The following is a 13884-nucleotide window of genomic DNA, read 5'->3' as shown; positions in this document are numbered from 1 at the left end:
AACCAAAGTCATTTTAATCGTGCCTTTTTGGTGGGACTCGGCTGGCAAAGGTGATGCAGTTCTCTGACATTTAGACTTTGTCTCACTGGAGTACAAATAGTTGGTTAAATAAAGGTTTCTTAAAAGGGCAGTCGCACAAGCTCACAATAACCCAGATGATGGATTTCTGTGACTTTTGGAAATATTAACAGTTGAAAATGAAAAACAAATCAGATTATTATACAGGTCAAGATTTTTATCCTTTTTTTTGCAAGAAACTAAACATTGATTTCCCAGTAGGGGGTATAAATCTAAATGAAGAAAACGTGATCATGTGTTATGTTGATTTTTAAATTCATAATAATGCTGGCCATACTGGTGACAATGCATTTCCTAATTGGTTAGCTTTTGATAAATTGAAGAAAATCAAGCAAATGAACACAGCAGAAACACTCGGGGCTACAAAGATGTCGAAGGCATTTGTATTAGGAAAATGGTTTCCCGCTGTTGTTAGCCTAATTAGCTGTCAAGAGGGTGGTGTTTGCCAAATGGGAATCTTGGTGCTTACAAGTGGCAGACAGTCTCAAGGGAATATTAAACACTAGGTCAACGTTAATCCATGGCTGACATCTAACTATTCACCACTGACTCAAGCTGGTGTGGTCCTCATGCTGGTCCTCGAAAAGGCTTTAAAATAAATCTTTGAGAAAGGATCCACACCTATTGTTTAACCCACACAGCTCACGATTGATGGGTGTATAAAGCAGCTCTTCCATCACAGCCCTCCACCTCATTAAAACCATTTACTTTCTCAGCACATTAAGAAGCTGAGCTTAAAGCTCTGCGGATAAAAGAACAGATGAAGTGGGCAGTCTTGAAACACTTGTGCACGCTTGATAATGATTTTGCCGTCATTCACGACTGTCTCAATTCCATATCACCCCGACGGCAGAAGAACTCGCTCCAGGCTGTGTGAATGGAGTCAATATAGCTGATCTTTGTGGCTATAGATCTAACTTTAAATTTATTTCTCTATTCATAAGATTAAAAGAACATCCTTTTGCTGTCTTTATTGCAGTTTCACCAAAGTCAGACATGGACTTCTGAAAACTTCTAGCACTTTTTAATTATTTTGCCTTACAAGTTTTTTTGCACAGTGTGTTTTAGCTTGGGCTGATTGTTTTGCTGCAGGATAAATGCTTCAAAAATGAAATATGAATAAAAAGAAAAACCAGCAAGGACAGCATTAATGAAAGAGCAGAGGCTTGTCTTTTTTCATTTGGGTAAAGACACTTAAGACTTTAAACCAGAGCTGCAACACTAATGTAAGCATTTACAAAACGTTTCTACGGTGGCCCTGAAGAGCAAATCACTCAACGCAAAAACAGAGTAGAGATCACAACTACGATCAAAAGAGTAAAACAAATCATGTGAAAACAACACCACATTGTAGAAATAAAGAATAAATAAATCTAGAAACCAAAACACTAATCCAAAAAAACGATTTGAAACAATTTAGAAAGCAAAAGTCATTTTCAAAAGTCAAAACGAAATTTTAGAAAATGAAACACATTAAAAGGAAACCAGGAAAGGGACTATGGGATATCACTGATGGGATGATACATTTGGATTGTTTTTCAAATGCGTCTTCAGTGTCCCCAGACGTGCACAGGTTTTAGGATTAGTAAGAAGCATACCCAGTACCGCTTCATGCCAAAAAAACTTTCAGTTAAAATGATGGACAAACGCCGTCTTCCAATCAGTGATGTTTCGTAGACCTGTAAGTATCGTCTAGACTTTTTGTCAACTTTGAAATCAACTTTATATTTATTGTAGATTATTTAAGAATGTATCTATTATTGTTAACATCTCATGACATAAAATGCCGTCAAATGCTTTGGTGGAAATAGACACATTTTGCATGCACATTGGGTAGTGGTTACAGATTGGGTAACAACACACGCACCTATAGGGAAGAGCTGGTTTTACGTCACAGGCTCAGACTTTCAACAGGCCTGTTTCAGTCAGTACTACCAAAAGCGCAATGGTTTTGGGTAAATATCTCATCAGAAACTTGGGTAGGTTGGGTTTGAACATTGCAGTTACTCCCCACTTCAGGAATGTTTGTTGCTTTTCCACTGTTCCTTTACCTGCTGGTGGCTATTCTGGTGCTGGAAATGTGCTATGTGCTATGTACTATGGTTCAAAAGATTCAAGTTTATCAAGCTGACTGTCAAAATCACAGAAATGATCCAAGACCAGGTCATTCTTCTTCTTTATTCTACAAACTTTCAACAAAAAACAAGCGGGTTTAAGCATGTCTAAATCTCTCTCACACTCCATCGAGTTTATTTATGTCATCTTTAAAAGCATGCGCCCAGGACAAATCTTTGTCTATTCCTTCTCAATGAAATGTGAACAAAGCAATGTGCATCCGTCTGAATAATTCATGTCAGATCAAATTATCATGTCAAGGAAAATTCAAACACGGGCTTCCAAGAGGGTTATAAGAATAGAGAAAAAAAATGTGCTCGCTGACCATCTGTTATCAACACCTGCTTCATCCTGAATATGCTCACCGGGGCTGCTGGAGCCTATCCCAGATACCATGGTGCTAAGGGAGGCAACATTCTAGTCAGTTTCCAGTTCATTTATGGATATTTAGACACATACTAAGTTAAAAAAAAACAAGTAAGTAAATGTGCCTCTAAATAAGGACTAATATGAGCTCTGATAAAATTAAGATACCATATTTGTAGGACTATAAGTCACTCTGCAGTATAAGTCGCAGATGCAGAAAAAAAAGTAATATAAAAGTCACACTGCAGAATAAGTTGCACTATTGGGAGAAATTTATCTAACAAAACAACCTAGATCCGACATTTTGTCTTGAAAGGTAAATAATACTAATGAAATAGATAACAATAAGAGGCTGATTATATGCATGCTTCACTACCGTAACCATATTTAGCTCCATGAAATATAAAGATATTTTAGAAATATATTAAATTCTAAACATCTCTGCCAAGCCCAGCCCATGACTAAGGTGACCTTTTTCTTCTGTGTTGCTGTCAGTAGCAAATACTGATACAAACATCTAAAGTGTCCTCCAGTGGTTGTGTGTGTGTTTTTTTTAAATCACATTAAGGTCACACGAGTTTGCAACTCGTAAAACAGACTGACAATTTGACAGAGTCCGTACTTCTCGAAGCTTCTTCAACACCAGTAAACACAACCAGACTTATAAAAGGCATTCCAAACTATGTAGCACGCTGTCATTTTTTTTAGAATAAAAAAAAAAAAACGTTGCGTCTTATTGTGCTGACAATATGGTATACATTTGTAATGTTGGGAATGTGAAGCCCTTTGGCTTCTTTACACTGTATTTAACACATGAAAAAGGACATTAAAATATTATGTAGTGTATTTTTCTAAATAAAATTAGTTAAATTGTATTTTGTATTGTATGCTTTGAAGTTTCTGCAAAGACAACCTCTTAAAGGAATGTGGTTTATGTAGTATAAATTATTTTTGTCACATTTGCTCTGATTCAGAAATTAAAAATAAATTAAAAAAAGATATGTTTCACTTTTGGAAAATTCCCAAGTACTGTTGCTGCAGCGCCAAAGCAGTTGTTTTTCCAACCTCATTCTTTAGAAAGGGTTAACCCATAGATTCGATACTATGTAAAAGTCTGAGAAGTTCGACTCTAAAGGCGTGAAGCAGCTACACGCCACTTGTTGTTGCACAGAGACAAGCTGGGACAGTGTACTAGCTCAGTGGGAGGACAAATACTATAATCCTGGAATTGAGGGGAAAAAAAGAAAAACAGTCAATGTTGCAAGCTTGTTGAACCCAATGAAGAAGTTTAACTTAGCAGCCAGACATTAGTGCTGGTTTGGCTGTGATGTGTGCTGGTCTCTGTCTCTGTACTGATGACCCCAATTGTCCTGCAGTTCTAGTCTGCATTTACCCAGTTCAGAAGGAATTACAGTCAAGAACTAATCGTCCCTCGCCGTGGCTCATCAAGCTGAAAAGCACATGATTTCTGTTGGCAGATCAATTGGAGCATCTCTACTCAATACTGCTTCCCCTTGACAATTGCCAGCAGCTCTGTGTCAGCTGTGTGGTATATTAAGTGTTCGGGAACTACCGTTTCCCAAGACCGAGGGGGGGAGAACAACATCAACTCCATCATAATGTGCACTCTGCTGCACCTCCTCGGGATGAATGGTTGACCACAGGGGATGCTGGGGCAACTCTGCAGCCATTGACTCTGTCTTGTCCACATTCATCACAGTTGTTTCTCGATTAAATACACACAAAAAAAAAAGAAAAAAAAAACATCTTTTGCATTTATTTGGATAACATTGACTCACAATAGTTTCTGAGCTAATGGGTTCTGCTGTTGAATATTCCCGTTTGTTTATTTTAAATCAAAAACCATGAAATTTCTTTGTTTTTTTAAGTAACTAAAGATAATTAATGCTGGGGATTATTTTGATGTCCTGGCCCCCTTTTTTGTGTTTCCAAAGAATGTCTAAGTCATAAGTGATACACAGTCGTCCCTCGCCAAATTGAAGTTCACATTTTTTGCAGATTTTTTTCAGAGCAATTTTACATACTTTCTTTTTTTTAACAACACACTTTATTTTGCACACTGATTGGCTATAGACTTTGTCAATCAATCTCCGTGCCGTGTCTCCTGCACAGAACGTGTTTAGTTTGCCAAATCCACCTAAATCTTTTTCGTGTGAGCAGATTTTTTTGTTTTTATTCCATAATCCTGGACTATGAAGGCTCAAACTTCGAGAGTTTAAAGAAGACAAAAACGAGTGAAAATGTTCATGTCTGTCTGAGAAAAGTGTATAAAGTGTGTAGTGAGGACTTTTATGGCCTTAAAACATCAAGAATCCTACTTTGCAGATTTATATAAGTTATTTTAGAGCATAACCATAGTGACAAACAATGAAAAAGTGTACATTATAAGCCTGTAGACCCTTAAAACTGTATGAAATTAAAACCTTAACTCATCAACTGCACAATGGTACTTTAGTATGAAATGAGTTTGTTTTTGAGTTTTTATGAGTTCTGTTGGGCCCTTTGACTTTCAAAATGATTACTTTAGCAGTTTTTACATAGAAATGACAGCAATGTATGTATTGTTGTTTTCTCTTCAAACCAGCATCAATTCCTATAGGGACCCTTACACAAACTCAGGGATTTTGTAGGATTATAGTCAGGTGTATGATCAAACTATTATACCAAACAGGTGCTAATGATTCCCACGGTCCAAAAACATGTTTCTTAGGTTAATTGTTACACTCTAAAGCAGGGGTGCTCAAATCCAGAGCTCGAAGGCCAGTGTCCGACATGTTTTCCAACCAACCTGCCATGGAAGGTTCTTATTGACTAAACACACCTGATTTCTGGATAACCAGCAGGTGGCCGCCCTTCGAGCCCTGGATTTGGGCAACCCGGCTTTAAAGTATCGACAGACTGGCAACCTTGCCAAGGTGTAACCCACCTTTGTCCAACAGTAGCCAGGACAGGCTCTGGCAACCCTGTGACCCCAAAAGGGATTTGGCGGGTTAAGAGAATGGATGGATGGATGATCCATGTAGGCTAAAAACCTAGTCACTAAACTGAAACAGAAAGAGGGATTGGTATGCCACATCAGATGAAAGACATATTAAGCTTATTGCCTTTTGAAATCAGAAGATGTCTGGTAGTGCCATCAACTCTGAATGGGCAGAAACCCTGTGAGATCCAAGTATACCCATCCACTGTCTGGAGAAGTCTGACCTGAAATGGTCTTCATGGAAGAGTTGCAGCCAAAAAAAAAAAAAAAAAAACTAGAGCTCCAACATTTAAACAAGGCCATGCAATCATATCATGCACACACAAAATGTTGAAATATTTGGCTGTAGCAGAAGGCAGATTGTTTGTCGAAGTGCTGGAGAGTGGTATAATAATGAGTGTCTGCGGGCAACAATAAGGCAGAGTGAAGTTTTCTTGAATGTTCTGGGCTGCATTTCTCCAAATGGAGCTGGACTTTGGGTCAGGATTAATGGTGCTGTCAATGCTGAGACATACAGGCAGATACGTAATCATGGAATACCACCGGGGAGGCGTTTGATTGGCACCAAATGTATCCTGCAGCAAGACTAGGAGCCTAAACATACCAACAAAGTCATTAAGAACTAGGCTTGTGGATTTTTACTTTGGAGGTGGTTTGATTTGATTCACAAAAAAACAACACGATTTCTTACTATCTAATATGTTTTGTTAGAATGGTTGCTCTATGTTTGTTTTTTTATTTGATTTATGTAAAATATTATACGTTTAATCACTGTCATTATACCTTTACATAGCAATTCTAAGCGTGCACACTTGGTTTAAAATAGAATCTTACTCACCATCTACGTTGTCCTCCACAAACAGCCAAACCAGAGCATTGAACACATCAGCATACATATCCATCCACAGGAAACAGGAAGTGACTTTGTATGTCAGAATTGCTTGTTTTTTGTTTGTTTGTTTGTTTTTCTTTGTTTTCCTTACTGTCAAATAAATTTTTTTCAAACGTATTTCTTTATTTCATTTGTTATTTCATTTGGCAGAAATTTCTTTTGAAGAAGTGTACCTGGGTGGGAGGGGCTTAGCCTTTATAAAGGCTAAACGTTTCCCAGTTGGGAGAGAGCCGTCTTGGATGCAGTGGTAGCCACAGGCTCTCCCAGAATCAGTTGTATTCTTTCTTTGATTTATTTTTTGGAGGGGGGAAATAAAGTTTCATTGTTGGGTCTAGTTCTAAGTATGCTGAATTGGTCATTTTATTTCTGAGTGTTTTATTTCTTCACTGCTAAAACAAACCTCGTCACAATCACTTTCATTAGTGATTGCAGACCTGTAGGGTTAACATCTGTAAAAAATAAAGAAAGCAAATCTAACTTGAACGTTCTCCAGCACTGACACTCAAAGTCACATAGCCAGGATCAGTGCATGGGAAACCTGGGTTTGCTTCAGTGGGCGCCATGAGCTTCTTCCAGTGTGGTCTTTAAGCAAGACCCTTCACGCCACTGTCTAACTATGAGGCTTGGGTAAAACACACGGTTGTGTCAGGAAAGGGCATCCGGCATAAAAATCAAAAAGGACACAGTATTGGCTAACGTTGGTGACCTGAACAGCCAGCAACAATCAAGATCACTCCTCCACCCTGGTACTTGTGACTCAACTTTTACTGCAAAACCAGAGATCCAGCGACATATAATACAGAGGGGCAAGAGCTGCTTTTACAGGATTAATGTATGGAACCTAACAGCAATTGGTACACAATTTTCTCACAGTCCATGGACCATATCCTTCATGAGAATGTCTAGAAGGTTAAATACTTCCCAACTATACTTTACAGAGGATGTACTTTTTTTTCCAGTTGCAGTTTACTTTTTCTTTTGAAACCATCACCATACATTCTCATCCTGGGCAAAGACAATCCCACATGTATGCATTTCTCTGATGTTTTCTTTTATGTATCTATTTAGTTAGTATTATAAATGTTCTGCAATTGCCGGCAATTACAATTGGAATATGGTTGGAATGTCAAACATATGGCTGTGTAGCATATGAACTCAGAAGATCTATTCTTTATCGATAAATTATATCATACATTCTGCAAATAATAAACACATAGTCTGTAAAATCAGCTGAGTAGTTGCTTTCTACAAAGCATTTAAATATTTTACTGAAATAAATCAATAAAGGAATACAAAAACGAAAATAAAAACATTAACCCAAAACTATTCTATCATATGCTATTCTTGTTTTTTGAACTAAAATAATTTTTTGTTTCTTGACGTATGAACACACAGAGGATAGGATGCACAATACAGGAAAAAAGAAAAAAAATGGTAGGTTTTAAAAAATGAAAGGCACAAATCCCATACTGATGTGAAATAACACCAAGATTAATGCCCCACTAAACCAATCAAGTGCAGTGACAAGCATGTTTCTGTTTTGCAGTAAAGTAATAGACATCCAGTCCCTGGTGGCCGCTCAGCAATGTTTAAGGCAGGGCGGCTGATTCAGCTTGTTAGTAAAGAAATAAATCTCCAGTCCCCAGAGCAACTCTCCGCCGCAGGCTTTTGGGACAGGCGTGATTGTTGATTGAAATATGAACAAAAAACAAACAATATTTTGGCTTTTTACCCTCCCAAAAACACCCAATTATTTACCAGAACAAGTAAAACATTGACATGTACAGCTTGAATTTTGAAAAAAATCAAACATTTTTCATTTTATGTGATTATAAGTCTTTTATTTCTCGTCATAATGCAGGCAAGTGTTAAGATTGTAAAAGAAGACTGAAAATAGTCTTTTTAAGGACACTTTATTTTTCAATTGTAAAAATTAAATATAGGGCCTAGTTGATAAAATCAGTGAATCGAGCTGAATCGATCCAAGCTTAATAACTCTATTATTTGATTCATCAAAGAAGAGATTGATTTTGTATGCCTTTCTTTTCCAGTGACCTAACAGCACCAAAAGCCAAAGGCCACTAGCTTGATGCTAACGTATAATGGAATTTCCAAAGGACGGCTGATGCTAAAACTCGTTTGACCAAAACATATACTGCTGACAAAAAACAACAACTTTACATACTTATAGGCAAGAATTTGTCAAACTCTTTCAATGAAACATTTTTTTAAAGTAACCATTTGTGGTTTAAATCACATTTTTTTTACTTAAAGCTTCTGGAATAAAGTGTAATGCTATAGAGCTCCACCTAGTGGCCAACGCCCTCCAGGAGGGGCAGAACATCATGATCTGCACATTTCTTGTGGAGTTTCTCCTTTTTTACAATATTACTGTATGTGGACCAGGGGTCCCCAAACTTTTTCCAGTGAGGGCCACATAATGTTTCCATTCTCTGATCGGGGGCCAGGGTCAGTTTGAAACAGGAAAAGTGACAATCGCAGGGGTGCCTAAATGTGAACTGAAAGCCACACATAACCAAATATTAATAACCAAATCTGATATCAAATACTCCTCTCTGGGTTCTTCACCAAAGAAAAAGTTTTTATATAATAATCAGCAAATATGTAATAACACTATGAAATCAGTAAAAAACACACTACCCTCTCTAGGTTATTTAAATAAAAAGTCAGATATAGTAATAGTATTTTATATTTAAGAAAGTAAGTAACCAAATAAATCTCTATGGGTTGTTTACAGAAATACAGCTATAATGATAGAGTACAATCTGAGGTAAATCTTAAACTTCAGTTGTAAGAGAAGAATCTCCTAAATGACTCATATGAGCTGTCTCTTAAGGTTTTTGTCCTCTTTCCGTATAATCCATTTTTGGAGGTTCAAGGGGGGCTAACCTAGTAGACACCACTGTTTGCTCTCTCCTAGGTTAAATACCGGGCATTCTGAATCAATGGTTCCCTTACCTAACCTTTTTGACATTTTTCCGTTTTGATGGGGGGGCGGGGTCACGTTCAAGTTCTATGACTGGGGCAAAGTGAGGTTGCAGTAGCAAAATTTTTAGCTTGGCTCACATTTCAATACAAATAAGCTTTACCGACATGAGGAAACAATTCCAGTGATTCTGTTTTCCACGCTTCCATGCAGTGGCATCTCCAGCAATTTTTCATGGGGGTGGCCGGCTGAGGGGCACTTTAAATCTTGGGGTGGTACGCAAAATCCATGAGCTATATTTTTTAAAATTCATTCTACTAAATATATTAAAACAGCTTTTAGAAAACTAATAGAAAGTTAAATGCCTACTGATATATTTTGATTTATTGTGTTTATATTTCATGCTTAGGTGTGTCTGCTTGGGGTGTTCGGCTCTTGACTGGGAGATATCTATAATGAACAAAAGGTTAAATCAGTTGTTCTGAAATTAAAATAATAATACTAATACCATTCCATGGTAATTATTAATTATATCTGTAGACATTTCTATTCAGACGAATAAACATGAAACAATATTATTATAGGACAACATAATTCTAACTTGTTTGTCCAGGAACAGGTTAAGCCCCTTTTGTTGAGTTCTGCCTTGCTTCTCTGACCAGTGATGCTGACTGTCTCTCATGTGATGCCGTCTCATCTTTGTCTTCCTCATTATCTTCTGTGATTAATGCTGGCTGTGGATCATGCTGCTCCGTCTCATCTTCCTCTTCCTCACTACTCCTCTGTTGCTCCCCTACCATCTCTTTCCTTCTTTCTTAAAATAAGAAAAAATGTTGGTGGACTTTCTCTTCATTCTCTGAAAATTGACATACACAAGCATCAACTACTGACTTTAGGTTACTCTGTGGAAACAGCAGGGGTTGACATAGCCCAGACATTTGCACTGGCCCACAGGGCCAGTAGTTTTTGAAAGTTACTGGCCCTGCCTGAAAGTAACTGGCCCGATACTGCGCACAGCGCGACCTGCCGCCGCAGGCAGCACCCAAGCAACGGACGCCGCAAGCACCGCAAAATTTTACTATGGTGCAATTTGGTGCATTCTGGTGACATCTAGCACTTTTTTATACACTTTTCAATTACTGAAAATAGACCATATCAAACTTAAATCTGCTCTAGTCTGTTTCAGATTTTTTGAAGAGAGCACTGCAGTGTAGTAGGTAACACTAGTTAAGAAGTTTTCATGCTGCTTCTAATCACTGCTATTTCACATTTGTTCGTAATCAATAATTAAGAAGGTTTATTTACTTTTTTTGCTCTGACTGCCTTGAGGTTCTGCTTTTTGTTACTGTTGCAAAGTTACATTTACTTTTCAGATCCTTAATTACTGTTATGTTGTTCAAATTTGCAGGGTTACTTGTTTAAAGTTGCAAAGTTATATTTAGTTTTTAGTTACTTTAGTTAATTAATTAAATTAAATAATTGAAAAATTAAATAAAATTAAATTACTGAGATCATTCAGCTTTTGACTAGAAATACTTACTGCTTACAGTGTTGTAAAGTAAAACAAAATTAAGTATTTTGACATTATACTGCATTTGAGTCTGAGATTCAGGTATTTGGAGTTGCCTTTGATTCTTTGAAATTCAGCTTAAAACTTAGTGCAGGGGTGCTCACACTTTTTTGGCGTGTGAGCTACTTTTGAATCCACAATGTCTTGAAGATCTACCTGTAAAATATGTATGTATGTATGTATGTATGTATGTATGTATGTATGTATGTATGTATGTATGTATGTATGTATATATATATATATATATATATATATATATATATATATATATACATATATATATATATATATATATATATATATATACATATATATATATATATATATATATATATATATATATATATATATATATATATTAAATACTATTAGTATGTTTGTTAGTTATGTTTATTAGTTACATGTTTATTTGAACATTGTTGTTTATATACTGATTATTAAGAACTAAGATTACACAAAGATACTTTTGTATTAACAGGTTAGGCGTTTTATTACAAAGACAGAAACCAGCGACTGTCATTTGTCATGCTCTGCTGTAAAGCGTGCAATAGGGGGAGCATCATGGCATTTCAAAGGCGCTGCTGGCTCCGTACGATGCGCGTCCTACGTAAAAAACAGTTTCCTTAATGAGCCCGTATTTATCGGGCGAGAACTGCAGAGCTGATAGCAGGAAGAGACATGCGGGGCGGCTTTAATAAACACTCCGGTTGTCCGGAGTGGTCTTCTGCCAGGAACTTGACGTGCCGCGGGGCAGAAAGCGACTTTCTGATGACAGAGAGTTTGCGCTCAGTGTTTTTAAACACGCATGTGCAGTGACTTATGTATCAGAGGATGTCCGATTGGCCAATCTACATGTCAATCAAGTCCCGTAATTCTCAGTGAGGATTTCGATTGGCTGGTGGATTTTTAAGAAGTACTTTTTATTTTATTTTTTTATCTTTTCTGGCCCGCGATCTACACTCATGTCCTTGAAGATCGACCGGTTTTCGCAAAATATACTTTATTGAAAAAGGTAAAAAATATTTTAACCGTTAGATATTTTAGCGGCCCGAGCGGACAAGTGAAAAATAAAGTCTCGTGGTCCGTACTGCTCAAGCGAGCTGGACCGGGCCAGCGGACAAATGGCTATGTCGAGCCCTGAACAGGTCAAAAACACATCAAAATGCTGCGGTAACACAACAACCAGTCCTGAAATAATGCCATGAAACGCGAGATGGGGACATTTTTTTTTTTATGTTACAGTAGAATGTAATCGCATATCCACTACCGCTGATGCTGTGGAGCATTTGCAACAAGTATTCGCGCACAATTCAGATCAGGTGATTTAAAGCAGTGTTTTTAAATCTTTTTTGAGCCACGGCACACTTTAACCTTGACAAAAATCCAGCGGCACACCAGCATCCAAAAAAAAAAAAAAAAGGAGAAACTCATAGTATGTATTGATCTACAGCCCCTCCACAATCTCACATGCATTTTTGTGATAATTGTGGCAGAAAAAGCTGGAACTTGCAGCTGTTTTTTACTGAGCCCGTGTCCTGACATTAAGATATAAAAATATATCTTGTTCCCACAGATTAATATCTTGTTCCCACAGGTTATTATGTCGTTCGCACGAAATACTATTCCGTTCCCACAAGATACTATTGCGTTCCCTCAAAATACTATTCCGTTCCCTCGAAATGATTAACTCGTGCGAACGCAATAATTATGTCGTTCGAACGCAATAATTAATCCGTTTGAACGCAGTAATTATTCACGTCATAAGTCATACACGCGGATATGCTCTCTGTACGCCGGCAAAACTAAGCTGCTTTCAGCGGTAACTTCTGTGTCTCTGTGACCCATATTCGTTCAAAAAAGGAACACGAAAAACAAAAATGATCACTTTATCACCGTCTCAATGAACATAAGAAAAATATCAAAAGATTTATGATAACTAGGCTGCTTTGTCATTCGATAGCTCCTGCTAGGCTACTACTAGCGCCGCCGCAGAGCTCTTTGATGTATGCCGGCATTTGGGCAACTGGCTGGTCAGTTGTCAGACAGCTGATATTGTAGTTTAGGGTCGAATAGGAATAATAATATTCAGGACTTGTCTTTTATTAACTTTAGCAGTCAGTTGCTTTACATTCGAAGGCTATAAGGATACATGCTAACTGAATAGCCGATCATTGATCCTGTTATTAATTTACGTCATAGATTTAAAGCAGATACCTTCATATTTCTGTCTGTGTGTGTCTCATTACATTGCATTGAAGACACGGAGGATGTTTAGAGAACAGATTTATTTATTTTTAAAAGCACAGAAGCATCCATCGTATTCACGTTCACATCATCTGGTACGCCCTCCGGTCATCTTGCTGCAAAAGCCGCTTCCTGCCTCTACTTCCGTGTCTCTGTGAGCATTCAATAGATAAAAGCAAGAATGGTCGATCTGTTATTGTCTCAATGAAAATCTGAAAAATATCATATTAAGCTGGCTGCTTCGCCTAAAGCACTTACCTTTAGCTCAGAGGTGGGCACTGAGGGCCGCATTTCTGCATGTTTTCCAGCATACCCTGCTCTGGCATGTTCTAATTGGCTGGACACACCTGAACCAGGTAATCAGCCATGAGTAGGGCAAGATTATTGGCTGGACACACCTGAACCAGGTAATCAGCCATGAGTAGGGCAAGACTATCTGGAAATCATGCAGACACACCGGCCCTCAAGGCCTGGAATTGCCCACCCCTGCTTTAGCTCGTAGTATAACAACAATAGCAGTACGTCACGTTTCCCAGAATGCTTTGCGGCCAATCATTGGTTTTGTTGTTAGACCATGGTCACAGGGACACGGTGATTGGCCAATGATTGGCAGCAAAGCATCCTGGGAAACGTGACGTACTGCTGTTGTTGTTATGCTACAAGCTAAAGGT

This window comes from Oryzias latipes, chromosome 3 (genome assembly GCF_002234675.1).
Source record: "Oryzias latipes chromosome 3, ASM223467v1".
In the NCBI taxonomy this organism is placed as follows: Eukaryota; Metazoa; Chordata; class Actinopteri; order Beloniformes; family Adrianichthyidae; genus Oryzias; species Oryzias latipes.
The sequence above is the reverse complement of the archived record's forward strand: the minus strand, read 5'-3'. Positions refer to the sequence as shown.